Source organism: Balaenoptera borealis (genome assembly GCF_965194805.1).
Source record: "Balaenoptera borealis genome assembly, chromosome: 10".
In the NCBI taxonomy this organism is placed as follows: domain Eukaryota; kingdom Metazoa; phylum Chordata; class Mammalia; order Artiodactyla; family Balaenopteridae; genus Balaenoptera; species Balaenoptera borealis.
In genome coordinates, this window is record NC_138874.1 from 80,323,420 (window position 1) to 80,339,875 (window position 16,456).

The following is a 16,456-nucleotide window of genomic DNA, read 5'->3' on the forward strand; positions in this document are numbered from 1 at the left end:
TTATGTCTTTGAGAAGCTTACTTCAAAGACATATGATTAGAAGCCAAAAGTTCATTTCTTTAACTTACAGTGTGGGAAAAAATGAGAAATGAGAGTAGTGCTGAATAAATATATGTAATTGAGTAGAAGGAAGGTAAAGGAGTTTGCTTATCTTTTGCAGATAATAGTTTTAAATAAATTCATATAAGAAAATAAACAAAACACTAATAATTCTTACCCATCATAAAAAAAGGACAAGGCCTCATAATTGGAGTGGAACTAGGCTAGAACTAGGTTACTGTCTCAAGTGGGCTGAAGACTCTAGAATAGATCAGTGAGCTTTGGTACCTAAGGCAATTTCATGTTATGCTCTATTGCTCTCCACCAGATGGACTTCTTTCTTTTCTTTTTGTCCCCCACTGATCTTTTCCATCTTATCTGTTCCCTTGTCTTCTTCCTTTCTTCACATTTTTTTTTCCATCTGTGAACTTGGTTAATCAGTAGAGCAGGGTTTAAAGAAGAAGCTGATCCTTGAAGGGAGCACCTTTCCATTATCCACCTTCATCCCCCCATCTTTTCCTTGTACTCTTGTTCCATTCCCATTCCTATTCTGCCCTTCCATGTTGTCCTCCCCAGGGCTGTGCTTTAGCTCTGCCACTGTTGGCCAGAAGACATGGCTTAACTCTGCTTGGGTCACTTGAAAATAAAAAGGTTATTACTTATTCTAGAATAAGAATACTATAGTTTTCCCTTCTCACACTAGAGTTTTAATAAAGCACTACATTGTTCCAGGGTTGGTAAGGATAATTTGTGAACTCAAACTCAGTTGTGATTTGGCCACTTCCATCTTAGAGACGTTCAACGAGAAATGTTAGAAAATGATAATTTCATCAGAACTTGTTTGAAAGAGAAAAGTTAGCCTCCTGCATAAAAGTAGGAGTCCACATTCCTGGGAATTTTGGTTATTTATGCTGCAACTGAGGAAAAGGTACATTACTATGTTTGCTTTGTGATTAAAAAGGCCTCATAGACCTTTTTTTCCCCCCTTCAGGGCACAGATTATTAACTAAGTCTGACATTTGCTCTGTTGATGTTCCCTCTGGGAAACAAAAAATGGAAATAGTGATTAAAGTCTTTGCAGATAATATCCTACACCAAAGTATAGAAAGAAAGGTTTATATAACATGACATGGTAACAAAATATAATATATGGATATTATTATCTGAGGATTATGTTATATTCAGTTGATAAGTTATATTTGTATGTTTAAGTATATATTTGAAACAGTGTGCGGTCTTTTAGTCACTGAGTTTATAAATACTTACTGAATGTCTATCTGATATGTAAAAAAACTGTGCTAGGCATTGTGAGAAGTACAGAGGTTTACACCTTTGTGCAAAGAATTATTTTTTAACCTCCAAGAAACTTAATGGGAAGTGGGACTAGCTACACTGAAGCAACGACTGAGATGTAGTTAGGAGTTGGCAGGGTTTAAACTAGAGAGTCTAGAGGTACTGTACCTTCTGACAACTGTGAATGAGGCCAGTTCTTGGGAAGCCCGTTGCTAGTTTGCTCTTTGTATTGTTCAGCTGGAACTATCATCCTTCTAGTTTGTAGGAGACATTATTCAGGAAGCTATCTAGTCCATGGAGGAGGTGACATCTGAACCTGGCCCCCACAGGGAATTTTGAATGGGTGGAAAAGGAGATTGTATGCATTCTTGCTTATGTCATAATGTTGGACATGTGACTTAAAAATGTGGCAGGTCACTGTGATTGGACTATTTCATTACCATACTTTGACTCAGAGGCAAATGTGGCTTATTTAAACTCTTAACTGAAACATTGGTATGACGTAAGATTATAACAATAAAAGACATAAAATGACTGTTTATTGGGGACATCTTGAAGGACCAGGGGAATCCTTGTTTTCTTATCATCTCCCATCTTGCACTTGTTGATAGTTATTCATCATTCATTTGGCATTTACTGAAAGTTTACCATATCTCAAGTAATATGCAAGGTGTCAGAGGTGGCAATAAGGAGAATACAACTGAGTAAGATATAGTATCTGCACTCAATAAAACCAGCTAACAACGAGCACTTATATAGTGTGTACTATGTGCCAGACTTGTTCTAGGTAATATAATATATATATCCTCACCCAATCCTCATAACAACCCTGTGAGGTAGGTACTATTATTATCCCCATTTTACAGACAAGGATACTGGGATACAAGAGATTATGTAACTCGCCAAAGATCTCACAACTGTTAAGTGGCAGAGCAATATTTGAAAGCAGACAGTCTGGCTCCAGAAATGATGCTTCTAGCCTCTGTGCTAAATAGCCTCTCAAGGAATTTATGATTTCAGTATACATAGTTAAGTACCTCACCTTTCAGGGTAAGGCAGTGGGGAATGGTGTATAAAGAAGCAAAAAGTGACTCAGATTAAGTGTTTCCGTAAACTAACACCAAGGGTGTCTGACTCAAGAAATGCTTCAGTTTGTGCTCCAGAGAGAAGAATGGAGTAACAAGAAAGTATTAAATGCAGCAAAATGTTGGATATATTTACCAGTGGATAGCCATCCGGTTTAATTTTATGTCCAAAACTACAATCCTGCATCTTCCTTTCATATATACAGTATAAGGATTAATGATTACAATCAATCTGATAACATTTCTTTTCTCCCTTTGTCTCTCCTTTGGTAGAGGTACTTGTATGAAGCCTGCTTCACTATGGAGGTTTGGTTCTGTATAGGCATGTCTGGTGAACTGATGGGATGGGTCTGCTGGGATAGTACTTACAGAATACTGGAAACCTTAGGGAGAAAATTCCTGGGGGTGGAGAATTGCAGAAATGATAATAAAGCCTCAGTTATTTCAGGAGAGGAATGATTTCAATACTTGTGATACAGAAGCAGTATAGAGTCAAATTATAAGAAAAACATGAGATGTATTTCTGTAGATCTGCCTGTAGACCATTTAGTAGTAATATGTAGTCAATAAATATTCATTATTATTTGTATCACAGTGCTTACCCCAGGCTGTCCTTATAAAAACATATTTGCAGAGACCTAAGAGAGAAAATGTAAACATGCCAGGGGGCTTCTTAAGACTTTACATGTGCCCTTTAATGACCCTATACATTTCTAAATGTTATCAACAAATGTTAGTTATAATAAAATATTGGTAGTAATTATCATTATTACTCTTATTATGTCCTCATTTCATGTTATCACTAATTTTACCTTGGGGTTAGTGAGAAAATAGGATTTAATTTTCAAAATATTCAAATATTTTAGTAGATTTATTATTTATTTATTTATTTATTTATTTATTTATTTATTTATGGCTGTGTTGGGTCTTCGTTTCTGTGCGAGGGCTTTCTCTAGTTGTGGCAAGTGGGGGCCACTCTTCATCGCAGTGCACGGGCCTCTCATTATTGCGGCCTCTCTTGTTGCGGAGCACAGGCTCCAGACGCGCAGGCTCAGTAGTTGTGGCTCACGGGCCTAGTTGCTCCGCGGCATGTGGGATCTTCCCAGACCAGGTCTCGAACCCATGCGCCCTGCATTGGCAGGCAGATTCTCAACCACTGCGCCACCAGGGAAGCCCCTAGATTTGTCTATAAACAGAAAGAAAAGGATGAAATTTATACATATAGACAATTAACTTAATTGTCATTCCTGCGCCTTATGGATTTTGCTTTCCTACAGAAATGAACTCCTGAACTATGACTTTATTACCATAGAATTAATTTCTTGCTAAGAGGCGCTTTCTGCTTATCTCACCTTTGGATATTTGCTAGATCACTAATATTGCCTCTATCCATCCTAAATAAATACATAAATGAGTAAATAAATACCTTACTTCCTCTTTCCAGACAAGTAGAAATTTCAAAAAGATGATGAAGAAATTCTTTTCCTTCTAATTGGTTCTTTGGCCGTTTTAATCTCCCCTCCACTCCCAGCAAGGGGTAGTCATTAAAATGCCTCAGAAAACTGTGGAGCTTTCATGATAATAACTATGATATGATCATGTTACACACCCATTCAAAGTCCTCTGCTTCAGGACCAAGGTTTGGGTGATACCACATAGCCTGTGGACTTCCTGCTTCCTGGAACGGCTTCACTGTTGTGAGGACAGGAAATGAGAGAAAGACGAGCCTACTGTAATTCTGAGGATCAGATTTAATTAGGGTCAGGTAAATCTTGAGATATTTCCATGTTGATAAATTTATCTAATGTATTCCTTTTAACCTAGTGTGTAATAATTCTGTCATCTGAAAATGTCACATTTTATTTATCCATATTGATGGATATTTATTTAGGTTCTTCCTAACTTTTTGCTATTTCAAATAATATTGCCATGAAAATCCCTACATGTTTTCTTATGCACACGTATGAAAGTTTTTCTAGAGTAAGGAATTTTTTAACTATTTTGCTAGCTTATCCCACAAACAATTTGGACAAACTTTTCTTCCTTACACATTTTAGAATTGGAATGAGACTTTTCATTATGAGTTTAAGTAGTTACAAAGGAAATAATTTCCTTGTAATGTAAACATTAACGTTTAAAAGTAGAATTATTAAATGTATCTAATGGAATATAAATGCCGTAGTGATTTGATATATTCATCATTATCCATCAAAACATTAACAACATGGACAAGTGCTTCTCTTATAGTGGGAAATTTTACATCACTTCATTTTCTCTTTGCACTTGAATTTTCTTTCCACTCCTGCCACAGATTTTTATCTGAACGTAATATACATTATGTGTGAATATCTTTAATGATCACTCTATCGTACTTCTCTGTAACAAATTTTATACATAAATTTAAATTAAATTATGTTAAATTCCTTTGACCATAATACTTCTAAGTGTTAAATTATTCTGAATTATCATTAATTATTTTTAGTTCATAATTTATCAATTAAATACTTTAAAATGTTGTAACTATTAAACATAAAAAAGAAATCAATAGGGCTTTAAAAAATTATATATCATAAGTGAACTTTACTTATTTCCAGAAGGAGACAGGTTCACACATCGGTTTATTTCTAGTGTTTACTTTTATATTATGAACACTGAGGAATATTGTTTACATAGATATGTGATTGGAAGGAATTGTTTTAGTGATGTCACATTTATTGGAAAGCTTTCCAAGTTGTATGCCACACATCACTTAGTGATCTTATCTTTAATAATTTTTCAGTGGACAATATAAATAGGTCTTCCTTCAACTTACTAGAAAACATGTATTGTTAAACAATCTAACTTTCAAAAGGGTTTGTTAGTCAGTAAAATCATTTAGCCTCTCAACACCAGTATCATTATTTCAGAATGTCTCTTCAGGTCCTTGCAGGTTTTTACACTTTGGAGCAGTACACCACTTTAGCATTTAGGTAGAGGTATGCCTTTCTCTTTTAAAGTGGGAGAAAGGGCCAGTGTGAAAAAGGAGGTGGGGCTAGGAACCACAAGGGCCACTTAACTACACTGGTTCTCAGGAAGATCAGATTTGGGAGGAAGTATATATTGAAGTTAAAGATCTGGAATTGATCGCCTTAAAACTATCTGAGTGTCTCAGTTCCCTAGTTTGAAGACCACTACTCTGAGAATTATACCCAGAAGTGAAATTACTACTGTTGGAGTCTCCTAAGCTATATGACTGTTTCACTGAACCCTCATCACTGAGGACATTGCTATGCCTCTCAAGGACTTGGGAGAAGTCCCTCCAAAGTTCCCTGTATGTGAGTCATAGGAATTTTCTAATTTGGGGAAAATCCCATGGTCACTTTATTTAAATAACTGGTGACCAATGTGTAGTAACCCACCAGGGCTCTATGAGACACTTTATTTCTTTCTATAATTTGCTTTGTGACAACCTCTGGAAGTATGTATTTTTTAAGATTTTTTTGATGTGGCCCATTTTCAAAGTCTTTATTGGATTTGTTACAACATTGCTTCTGTTTTATGTTTTTGGTTTTTTGGCTGTGAGACATGTGGGATCTTAGCTCCCTGACCAGGGCTCGAACCCACACCCCCTGCGTTGGAAGGTGAAGTCTTAACCACTGGACCGCCAGGGAAGATCCCCTCTGGAAATATTTTTATCCATGATTTTCTTTCTTTAAAGGGCATCCTTAGTCTACGTGAACAAGGATGGTAGAAAGATAGCAATATAGTTGGTTTGCATTCTGTGCCCTGAAGCAGAAATGTCTTTAAGGCCTCCTTTACCCTCTGTTAACTGCAAAATAAACAGATGTCTAGTAGAAAAGGCTATTAGCAATATTCTGTGCAGTTTGGGAGAACAAGAAGTTGGGATCGCTTGACCTAGCTTCCAACAGCAAACTCAGGCCAAGTAAACTACCAAGCTAAGTATACTACCAAAGTAGCTTACTCTTAGGGCAAAATTTTTCTGGTTTACAAGTTTCTGGATGTAGTTGAAAAGGATAGTACATTTCAAAAATAGAATAATGGCCATTCTCAGTCAGGGACCAGTTTAATTCTACTTAAAGACTGAGAACACTTAATGTGCCAAATTCAATTCATAAGAAAAAGTTGACCAGTTAATAGAACAAATGCCTCAACAGTATAAAATAAACAGAATATGAAATGCAGACAGTCCTATTTTACAGCTACAAGTTATTTTAAAAATCATTATAAAGACTATAATAAAATAATAAAATATAATATTTTACAGTTAGTAAGTCCACAAGAACACATTAATAATAAGACATCTCAATTAAGGGTTCCTTTGTACTTGCTTCAACAGGTAATTTAGGAAAAAGGTGGTCTCATGAGCTTTAGCAGCCAATGGCCTGGGGCTGCACCTTGGGAGGCATCCAAGACAAAGGTATTATGTCCAGGAAAATTTCAGATAAAACTTAGGGCTCAGAGCTAGGTAAATGAGAGTTTTGTTTTGTTTTTCTCAGAAAATAGACTGTTTCTATCCATTAGCTTTCTCTCAGTTTCCCAGCTTCATGAAATTTATGTTAAGGACCTGAAATATTCCCAAATTAATTTTTAAGTACCATGACCTTTGCTTACAGACCTCCTTTTCCTCGAGAGTTTCCTGAAATATAAAACCTGTACATCCTTTAAGAAATGCAGTACATTCAAGTACAATTAATTAGGAAAAATTCACAGAAGAGAATTGTTCATCTATTGTATTTAGAATAGGTAAAATTTTCCATCTAAGTTAGGTCTGACAACATTAGATTTTTCTGTGGTTTCTTTCTGAAGTTCTGCAAGGTAGAAAAATCTAAATCACAATGAGAGTACCTTTAGAACTTATTTTATTAATCCTAAGAAATTGTTAATAAGAAACTGATAACTGGGTAAGGTCCAGAACTGCTTTATTTTATCATTAAATGGAAACACGGAATTAACCAGTGGCCTACCGTTGGGCCGCTAAGGTTAGGTTTTAAACAATTAAATATAAACTAAAGATACTACATTCATGTGGTTGAAAAATCAAAAAGCAAGACGTAGCAGCATCCCATACAATGTGGATTGGGGCCCTTGGAGCTGTGTAACTTGGCAGTCCTGTAAATGTCACCTTCCCACCTGGTCTCCTAGCCATATCAGTTTCTTGTACATTAATAAAGAGAATCTAGGAACATAGAGGTTAGGAGGAGGAAAATGGGATAGGAAGAAAGAGAATGGTAAGAAAGAGGGCAGGAGAAAAGAGAGCGGAAGGATGCTGGAAAGAGGGTGTCTTAGTCTATTCAGGCTGCTATAGCAAAATGCCACAGACTGGGTGGCATACGAAGAACAGAAATTTATTTCTCAGTTTTGGAGGCTGAATGTCCAAGATCAGCGTGCCCACATGATAAGGTCTGTGTCTAGCAAGGGCCTGCTTCCCAATTCATAAATGCTGTCTTCTAGATGTAACCTCACCTGGCATGGCAGAAGGGGAAGGGAGCTCTGTCAGACCTTTTTTATAAGGGCACTAATCCCATTGGTGAGGGCTCTGCTTTTGTGATCTAATCACCTCACAAAGGCCCTACCTCTTAATACCCTCACCTTGGGGTTGGGTTTTTTTTTTTTTTTTTTTTAATAAATTTATTTATTTATTTATTTATTTATGGCTGTGTTGGGTCTTTGTTTCTGTGCGAGGGCTTTCTCCAGTTGCAGCAAGTGGGGGCCACTCTTCATCGCGGTGCGCGGGCCTCTCACTATCGCGGCCTCTCTTGTTGCGGAGCACAGGCTCCAGACGTGCAGGCTCAGTAGTTGTGGCTCATGGGCCCAGCCGCTCCGCGGCATGTGGGATCTTCCCAGACCAGGGCTCGAACCCGTGTGCCCTGCATTGGCAGGCAGATTCTTAACCACTGCGCCACCAGGGAAGCCCCTTGGGGTTGGGTTTTAATGTAAAAATTTGGAGAGGGCACACTCAGACCATAGCAGAGGGGAAAGGCTAAGTCTTTATATAAAGGATCAGCAACTTTCTCCCAGCCCTCTCTTGCAATTGTCCTTTGTGTGTATATTTGTATGTGAATATTAGAAGAAGAGTAAAAAGGAAAAAAAAAAAAAGACAGTCTGGGGAGTGGTAGTAGTGAGCCACTGGGAATTTTTAACCCTGTGCATATGTTATATGAATAAACTTCTTTGTATTGCTTTTTCCTCTCAGATCACTTTTATCTTGTCTCAACCAAGTATATTTAATTATTTTGAGATTTAGGTTTTGGGAAAAAATTCAGAGCTAATAGGCATAAATATTCATAGAAGAAAGGGGAGCAGGGATGCAGGCCTCTACCATCCTCACAGTAGAGACAAGCTGACCTTTCTCTACTACAGATTGGCCTGATGAAATCCAGAACTAAACTTTCTCTCTGCACTGACCTGCTCAGACTGCAAATAGATTCGTTAACTGATTTTTAAAAATTAAAAAAAAATTTTTAAACATCTTTATTGGAGTATAATTGCTTTACAACGGTGTATTAGTTTCTGCTGTATAACAAAGTGAATCAGCTATACACATACATATATCCCCATATCTCTTCCCTCTTGCTTCTTCCTCCCTCCCACCCTCACTATCCCACCCCTCTTAGGTGGACACAAAGCACTGAGCTGATCTCCCTGTGCTATGCGGCTGCTTCCCACTAGCTATCTATTTTACATTTGGTAGTGTATATAAGTCCATGCCACTCTCTCACTTCGTCCCAGCTTACCCTTCCCCCTCCCCGTGTCCTCAAGTCCATTCTCTACGTCTGCATCTTTATTCCTGTCCTGCCTCTAGGTTCTTCAGAACCTTTTTTTTTTTTTAGATTCCATATATATGTGTTAGCATACGGTATTTTTGAGCCCTGCAGGAGATGCTCCCTCTAACCGTGCCTGGCACCACTTTCATTGACTCCAACTCTTCAGCAGGTGGCAGTGTTTCCCTCTATTCCGGGAAGCTTTTGGCATTTCCTTCCTTTCAAAAGAGCACAGTCCCTTTTCTTTTTCTCAATCCACGTATAACAGTTGCCTCCTTTCCATCCTTGTTTGGAAGGTATTCTCCCAATGATCTTAGGAACTGAGGAGGAGAAGCAGAATTGTAACATGCAGCAATTCATGTTTGATCTTTAAGGCCCTAATTCTCATGGTTCAATTTCAGGACACTTGAGGACAGAGAGTAAGCGTCAGTCACCATCTTTCCCTATTCCAAACCCTATTTACTGTTTCTGGTTAGGTAGTCTTCTTGTTGCCTTCATTCTCCCCTGTACAAGCTTGAAAATACCACTAACAGCCTTCTCCAGTGAAATTTCTAATTAAGTCTCTAAAAGCGAGGTTTTCTTCCCATCTTTATTCACTGATGGGAATTTATTCAAGAAATTTCCCAAACTCCAATCCAGGATCCCTCATTGAGTAGCTATGTAATCTGGGCATATAAACTCCTTGGGCTTCAGTTTCTTCCTTTGTAAAATGGGATTGGTGAACTAAGGGACCTTTGAGATTTCTTGGATCATAAAGTAATCTGCCACTGCTTTGAATGGTGGTATTGCTGTGGTACCAGATGATTATTTCTGGAGCATATTTTCTTTGAGCAGCAAAAGTCATTAGATAGTACAAAGAGTGAAGAGTAGATCTAGTAGAGATGGTTGATCTAGGGAGAGAGGGTACTCAGGGTAAGATATAACCTGTCTACTATACAGCATCTCTACTAGACAGCACTTATAGCAGTTATTCTCATGTATTTCTGTTGGGCAGCAGACATCAAACAGACCTTTAGGCTTAAATGCTGGAAATTCCTTAGTGAGCTCATTTATTTAAAAATGAAATTACAGTTGAGCTCTTTCCTTGGTTGATTTGATATTCTTTTGATAATAGGTATTTGTTTATTTTTAGTCTTAATTCTATTTGATGAAATAACTTTTTCATAATAATAAATGATCATTGTAAAGAACCTTCAAATCATATAAAAATCAATAAATGAAAAGAGAAATTCCTCTCCCTCTGAGGCCCTCCCTCCCCATCCTAACCTCAGAGATAACCAGTGTTATCTTCTCTCTGGTTTATTCTTCCATATATTTTCCATGTAATTATGTGAACATATATATGTATACATGTATTATCACTTTTTTTATTTTACTGAATTTTAATGAACACTTTTGTGAAATAAATTAATCCTAGAGTAGAATTATGCATGTGAAATAGATGAGTGAGGAAATGAAAAGATTACATGATTAAGGAACAAAATAGGTAACAAACTGAAAACATTCAGTTGCTAATCAAATTGTCAGCTGATAGTGGTGATTCTTAAATGATAGAGTCTAGGCAGAATTGACCATGGAAAACTGTCTGATTTGAAGAGTCATTTATAAGGAAGAGAGGGCTTCCCTGTTGGCTCAGTGGTTAAGAATCCTCCTGCCAGTGCAGGGGACATGGGTTCGAGCCCTGGTCCGGGAAGATCTCACATGCCGCAGAGCAACTAAACCCGTGCACCACAACTACTGAGCCTGTGCTCTAGAGCCCACGAGCCACAACTACTGAGCCTGCGTGCCACAACTACTGAAGCCCATGTGCCTAGAGCCCGTGCTCTGCAACAAGAGAAGCCACCGCAATGAGAAGCCCGCGCACCACAACAAAGAGTAGCCCCCACTTGCTGCAACTAGAGAAAGCCCGCGGGCAGCAACAAAGACCCAACGCAGCCAAAATTAAATTAATTAATTAATTAATTAATTAAAAAAAATTTTTTTGAAATAAGGAAGAGAGCTAGGGTCACAGTGGTAGATGACCATCAACAATTCCTCCATCTCTCTACAAGCTTACCACCAAGAGGCAAAGTCTTTTTCCCCAGTCTTGAATCTTGATGGGTCCGGTACTTGCTTTGGTCAATGGAATGAGGCAAAAATGATGCTACTACAGTTCTGGGCCTAGACCTGGCAACTTTAGTTTTTTCTCTCTTGGAAAATAATGACCACGTGAAGAAGTCTGACTACCTTGCTGAAGAGAATGGCCTCGTGGAGGCAGTGTGCCTCTTTTTTAGAGGATAAGAGAGTAAGGAGGGAGTTAGGTCCAGCCAGCTCCTAGCTATCCCAGCCACTCCAGCTAAGGCATTAGACATGTAATTGAATCCATCTTGGATCCTCCAGCCCAAATCAAGCCACCCCAAACAACATTACACGACGGAGAGACAAGCTGTCACCATCATCCTGTCCATATTGCAGAATGGTGAGCAAAAAAATGGTTGTTGCTATTTTGAGCTGCTACATTTATTTAAAATGCTCATTTATTTAAAAATGAAATTAGGGGTAGTGTGTTATGCACAACAGATAATAGAAATTGATGTTTGAAAGTTGGACCCTGGCATAACAAAGATCTAAAACATGTGGCATTGATTTTGGGACCCAGCATTGGGTGGAGGTTGGAAAGGTGATGAGGGAACTCTAACTCCTAAAATTTTTTTTTTTTTTTTTTTAAAGATTTATTGATTGATTGATTGATTGCTATGTTGGGTCTTCGTTTCTGTGCTAGGGCTTTCTCTAGTTGCGGCAAGCGGGGGCCACTCCTCATCGCAGTGCGCGGGCCTCTCACTATCGTGGCCTCTCTTGTTGCGGAGCACAGGCTCCAGACGCGCAGGCTCAGTAGTTGTGGCTCACGGGCCCAGCTGCTCCGCGGCATGTGGGATCTTCCCAGACCAGGGCTCGAACCCGTGTCCCCTGCATTAGCAGGCAGATTCTCAACCACTGCGCCACCAGGGAAGCCCCTAAAATTTTTTTTTTAATTTAGTTTTAAAAAATTTATTCTGAAGCAATTTAAACTTACAGAAAAGTTGCAAAATGGTACAGAGTTCATGTATATTCTTTGCTCAGCTGCCCTAATGTAAATAGATTACATAGCCATAGAATAATTATCAAAATCAGGAAATTAACATAAGGTACAGACCTTATATGAACTTTACCAGTTTTTCCAGTGATGTTCTTTTTCTGTTCCAGGATCCAATCCAAGATCCCACATTGGCATTTAGTTGATATGTCTCCTTAGTCTGGGCAGGGGCTCTTTTTTCTTTCTTTTTTTAAAATTGAGGTGTAATTGACATATAACATTATATTACTTTCAGGTGTACAACATAATGATTCGATATACACTGAGAAATAATCACCACAATAAGTCTAGTTAACATCTGTCACCATAAATAGTTACAAAAATTTTTTTCTTTTTTTCTCCTGATGATGACTTTTAAGATGTATTCTTTTAGCAACTTTCAAATATGCAGTACAGTATTATTAACTATAGTCGCCATGCTGTACATTACATCCCCAGGATTTATTTATTTTATAGCTGAAACTTTGTACCTTTTAACTTCTTCACCCATTTTACCCACTCCCACTTCTCCCCTTCCCTCCAGCAACCACCAATCTGTTAATCTGTTCTCTGTATCTATGAGCTTGTTTTTTTTATTATTATTATTGTTTGTTTTGTTTTTTAGATTCCACATATAAGTGAGATCATACAGTATTTGTCTTTCTCTGTCTGACTTATTAATATTTCACTTAGCATAATGCCCTCAGGGTCCATTCCTGTTGCTGCCAATGGCAAAATTTCATTCTTTTTTATGGCTGAATAGTATTCCATTGTGTGTGTGTGTGTGTGTGTGTGTGTGTGTGTGTGTATTTATATACATATACTACATCTTCTTTATCCATTCATCCATCAATGAACATGTAGGTTGTTTCATATGTTGGCTATTGGAAGTAATGCTGCAACGAACATAGGGGTGCACATATCCTTTCAAATGACTATTTTTGCTTTCTTCAGATAAATACTCAGAAGTGGAATTGCTGAATCATGTTGTTCTATTTTTAATTTTGGGGCGGACCTCCACATTGTTTTACAAAGTGGCTTTACCAATTAACATTCCCACCAACAGTGCACAAGTGTTCCCTTTTCTCCACACCCTCACCAACACTTGTTATTTCTTGTTTATAATAGCCATTCAAGTAGCCAACAGATTTGAGGTGGTATCCAATTGTGGCTTTGATTTGCATTTCCCTGATGATTAATGATGCTTAGCATCTTTTCATGTGCCTGTTGGCTATCTGTATGTCTTCTTTGGAAAAACATTTATTCACATCTTCTGCCCATTTTTTAATTGGATTGGTTTTTTTCTTTGTTTGTTTTGCTACTGAGTTGTATGAATTCTTTATATATTTTGGATATTAACCTTGTATCACATATATGATTTGCAAATATTTTCTCCCACTTCGTAAGTTGCCATTTCATTTTGTTGATTTCCTTTGAAGAGCAAAAGCTTTTCAGTTTGATATAGTCCTGCTGTTCATTTTTGCTTTTGTTGCCTTTGCTTTTGGAGTCAGACGTAAAAAATCATTGCCAAGATCAATGTCAAGGAGCTTACCACGGATGTTTTCTTCTAGGACTTTTATTGTTTCAGGTCTTACTACATACAAGTCTTTAATCCATTTCAAGTTAATTTTTGTGTATGGTGTTAGATAGTAGTCTAGTTTCATTTTTTTGCATGTGGCTGTCCAGTTTTCCCAACAACATTTGTTGAAGAGATTGTCCTTTCCCCATTGTATGTTTTTGCCTCTTTTGTAGTAAATTAATTGACCACATATGCATGGATGTATTTCTGGGCTGTCTATTCTGTCACATTGGTCTATGTGTCTGTTTTTATGCTAGTACCATACTGTTTTAATTACTATAGCTTTGTAAGATAGCTTGAAATCAGGGAGTTTGATGCCTGTAGCTTTGTTCTTCTTTCTCAAGATTGCTTTGGCTATTCGGGGTCTTTTGTGGTTCCATGCAAATTTTAGGATTGTATGTTCTATTTCTGTGAAAAATGCCTTTGGAATTTTGATAGAAATTGCATTGAATCTGTAGATTGCTTTGGATAGTATGGTCATTTTAACAATATTAATTCTTCTAATCCAAGAGCACAGATTATCTTTCCATTTGTTTGTGTCTTCTTTGATTTCTTTCATCAGTGTTTTATAGTTTTCAGTGTACAGGTCTTTCACTTCCTTGGTTACATTTATTCCTAAGTATTTTATTCTTTTTGATGCAATTGTAAATGGAATTGTTTTCCTAATCTCTCTGATAGTTCATTGTTAGTGTAAGAAATACAACTGATTTTTTTTTAATTTATTTATTTTTATTGATTGATTGATTGCTATGTTGGGTCTTCATTTCTGTGCTAGGGCTCCCTCTAGTTGCGGCAAGCGGGGGCCACTCTTCATCGCGGTGTGTGGGCCTCTCACTATTGCGGCCTCTCTTGTTGCGGAGCACAGGCTCCAGACGCGCAGGCTCAGTAGCTGTGGCTCACGGGCCCAGTTGCTCCGCGGCATGTGGGATCCTCCCAGACCAGGGCTCAAACCCGTGTCGCCTGCATTGGCAGGCAGATTCTCAACCACTGCGCCACCAGGGAAGCCCCCTGCAACTGATTTTTGTATGTTGATTTTTAAAAAAAATTTTAAATACATTTACTTATTTATTTATTTTGGCTGCATTGGGTCTTTGTTGCTGCGTGTGGGCTTTCTGTAGTTGGGGCAAGCAGGGGCTACTCTTCATTGCAGTGTGTGGGCTTCTCATTGCGGTGGCTTCTCTTGTTGCGGAGCACGGGTTTTAGGTGTGTGGGCTTCAGTAGTTGTGGAACACAGGCTCAGTAGTTGTGGCACACGGGCTTAGTTGCTCCATGGCATGTGGGATCTTCCTGGATGAACCCGTGTCCCCTGCATTGGCAGGCAGATTCTTAACCACTGCACCACCAGGGAAGTCCCTGTATATTGATTTTATATCTTGCAACTTTACTGAATGTGTTTATTAGTTCTACCAGTTTTTTGGTGGAGTCTTTAGGGTTTTCTATATATAATCTCATGTCATTTGCAAATAGTGACAGTTTTACTTGTTCCTTTTTGATTTGGATGCCTTTTATTTCCTTTGCTTGCATAAATGGTTTGGCTAGAACTTCCAATACTGTGTTGAATAGAAGTGGTGAAAGTGAGCATCCTTGTCTTGTTCCTGATCTTAGAAGAAAAACTTTCAGCGTTTCGCTGTTGAGTATGTTAGCTGTGGGATTGTCATATATGGTCTTTATTATGTTGATGTATGTTCTCATTATACCCACTTTGTTGAGATTTTTTTAATCATAAATGGATGTTGAATTTTGTCAAATGCTTTTATTGTATTTATTGAGATGATCATATGATTTTTATCCTTCATTTTGTTAATGTGGTATATATCATGTTGATTTATTTGTAGATGTTGAACCATCCTTGCATCCCTGGAAAAAATCCCAATTGATCATGGTGTATGATCCTTTTAACGTATTGTTGAATTTGGTTTGCTAATATTTGTTGAGGGATCTCAATGGAAGCTATAAGAGTAGTGAGGAAATTGCTATTGGAGGCTGGCTAAGTGGTGTTATGTAGTGGCAAAATGTTTGGAAACATTTGCACTTGTGTGCAGTAAAACATAGAAAATGTACCTAATGAACTTGTAGACCTAGCGAAGATTTTCAATGTGAATGTTCAAAGTGTCAGTTGGCTTCTTTTAGTGATGTGTCATGTATCACAAGAGAGAAATGTGTCAAAAAAAAAAAAAGAACTATTCAGTTTTTAAGCAGAATGTAGAAATATACAGGGCCTAGGAGAGTCTTTATAGTCAGCAAAAGGTCTCAAATTAAGAAATGGCCTTAGGGACTGCCTATAAAATGTGACCTCAAGGAAAAGATTTAATCAAAACTCTGTTGAGACCTCTAAAAAATTTAAGACATTGCTTCGTAGACCCTCTCATCTAGACAAAAAGGGCTTCTAAGAATCTTAAGGGTGGTCCAACAGCAGTCACCTAGATAAAGGCCCAATGTAGACAGAGGTTTGTTTTTGAAAGAATTCTGGATGTTGCTTTGTGGTCAAGGAGTGAACTCCAATTAGAGTCATAGAAAACCCACACACTTTTAAAAAGAATTTTATTGATAAAAGCACCAGGAGCTTGGACCAAAGAAGCAGGAGACAGTTCAAAATGAAAAAAAGCCT